Source organism: Cupressus sempervirens, chromosome 9 (genome assembly GCF_028749045.1).
Source record: "Cupressus sempervirens isolate cs-2001-9-10 chromosome 9, ASM2874904v1, whole genome shotgun sequence".
Taxonomy (NCBI): domain Eukaryota; kingdom Viridiplantae; phylum Streptophyta; class Pinopsida; order Cupressales; family Cupressaceae; genus Cupressus; species Cupressus sempervirens.
In genome coordinates this window covers 578,945,757-578,948,052 of record NC_143126.1, presented here as the reverse complement: position 1 = coordinate 578,948,052, position 2,296 = coordinate 578,945,757, and the positions used below count along the sequence as shown (strand labels likewise).

General features: G+C 37.5%; 1 non-coding gene across 1 annotated transcript; it reads left to right on the top strand.

Annotated features, from left to right (window-relative positions):
* The first annotated feature begins 554 nt into the window (after positions 1-554).
* LOC149539984 (signal recognition particle RNA) lies at positions 555-870 on the top strand. Its single transcript, XR_016356633.1, has one exon.
* Positions 871-2,296: the final 1,426 nt, after the last annotated feature.

Genomic DNA, 2,296 nt, shown 5'->3' with positions numbered 1-2,296 from the left:
GCCAAATAGTTTCTATCTGCTTCCATGCAGAAAAATTTGTATCGATCTGTTCTACTCTGTTCACTTAAAGTAGTGAGACTTAAAAGAAAGAAAGATTAAACAGAGTATGCTGAAAAGACTTTGTGACGATTGCAGCTATTTTAGATGCATGATTAATTTATAAGTAGTTGTGTGCAGATATCCAGAGGATGTGGAAAGGCGTGATAGAAAGTGGATTGTTTTACGATTTAGGGGAATACTGCAGGTGATATTATGTTGACGAATTCTATTGAGCCACCATCATCTAATTTCAAGAAGGTTACAATTGATGGAGATTTGTGGGATTGTGTTAAGCTAGATCTCCCCGCATAAATCTGGTAACGCAAGAGCAGACTAGATTGTGTTACATGTTTCATGTGAATTTTGAAATGAGAAGCAGAGTTGATTGGAAATGAAAACAATATTGCTAATTTGAATGAGCGGTGGTGAAGCCTTTAGCATAGACATGTATCCCACACATGGGAACAAAGAAATAAAATACATTTTTAAAAGCGAAGAGTTTGACGGTGTGATTTGTCGAGCTTGGTAACGTGGGCTTGTGACCTGAGTGGGGATGCATAAGGTGGAGGAACAAGAGAATTAAATAGCTGGTGAGGAGGGAAAATGCATGGCATATAATGTGGCCCACCTTGATCCAAGTTGAGAGTTGTTGTGGGGCCATCCTTCGAAGGAAGGATGCCATGTCTCGCAACGTAAGGCGGAGGGGAACACGTGAGGCTGGTTTCATAGAGCAACGAACACGTCTCGCTCCCTATAGTGGAAGGATTACGCACCACTTGCCCCTCTAACCATTGATTCTCCTAGCCTTCGCATCCTCAGACCTCCACCTTTCTCTTGCCACTAATCTCTATTTTCTATTTCGTGGGGACTATTTTCCCTATAAGATAGAAATTACAAATGTCACAAATTTTTTGATTTTCTCAATGAAGAAATATTTACAAGATATAGACTCCCTAATGAAATAGTCACTTACCAATGAGAACATTTGACTTCTAAACTCATGACAAATTTGGCCAATAAGTATAATATTAGGTGTATAAAGTCTCCACCTTACCACCTACATGTTAATGACCAAGAAGGAATAAACATAGGGAAATATAGTCTCTTCTTGATGGGGACACAACCCAAGAACAGAATGGAATGAACAGAAAGGGAAAATTATATTAACTAAGAAAATAAGCTAGTACAAATAGTAGAGAGAAAATAAACTTCAAAACATGCCCTAAGGGCTTACAATAGCATAAATTCTGGAGATAATTTCTCCTTTTAGGACCTCCTCTCAAACTCCACTCTGAACTGCCTTTTACAATGCCAAAAATCTCCTTAAATAGACTTCAGAGAGTTAAGGACTAGGAGTACATTCTAGAAAGTGCTAGTAGGCATCCACCGACAAAATAGAAGGTTCCAGAAGTAGCGTTAGAAGTCGGTGCAAATCTAGAAGAATCCAGAAACGGTAACCGAACTTCCGGGAGGCATAACTTTTGAATCGTAGCTTCGATTGATGAACTGTTTACATTTTTAGAAAGCTCTCAAAGTGCTCTATAGCCCTATGGACCAGCTTCACTTGTCCCCCATTTTTTGGCCCTTTTAGAGGTCATTTAATGCCCCTAACCTGACTTTGAAGCATTCTTAGGAGGTCTCCAAAACTCAAAAAACTGCAATAACTTTCAAACCGTGGGGCCTTTTGACCTGATTCTTTTTTTGGAATGCTCTAAATCACAATTACATTCATCTGGTCAATTCACATCTTCTAGGTCACCAAAATGATGGCCAAATTGCATGCTCCTATTTTTTTGAGATTTTCAAACACACTGATAGTGGAACTGTGAGAGTTGGAACCTTTATTTGACCCAAATGGGTATCCAAAAATGTAAAGACAAGAAACAGAAACTAAGTCTAAGTACATTTTTTTTGGGTGACACAGGATTGCCCTTATACCTCTAGATGCTCCTACATCACTTCTAACTAAGGCAATTACAATCCAAAAATGATATAGGGCTAACAGGTCTTAGTAATCCACTAGGGCATATAAAACAACATGAAATACAACAATTGGTTTTACATCATCTAAACTAGTGTATTCTAAAAAAACAATTATGCCGATTGAACTTGAACTCAAGACACTCATAACATTTCTCATCTAAGATAAATGTCTAACCATACCATGGACGGAAATAATCTTATAACTCAATGCTTTGGATAAATTTAGGAAATTTTCACTATACAAAATATAAATAATTCAAAGTCAAAGAAAATA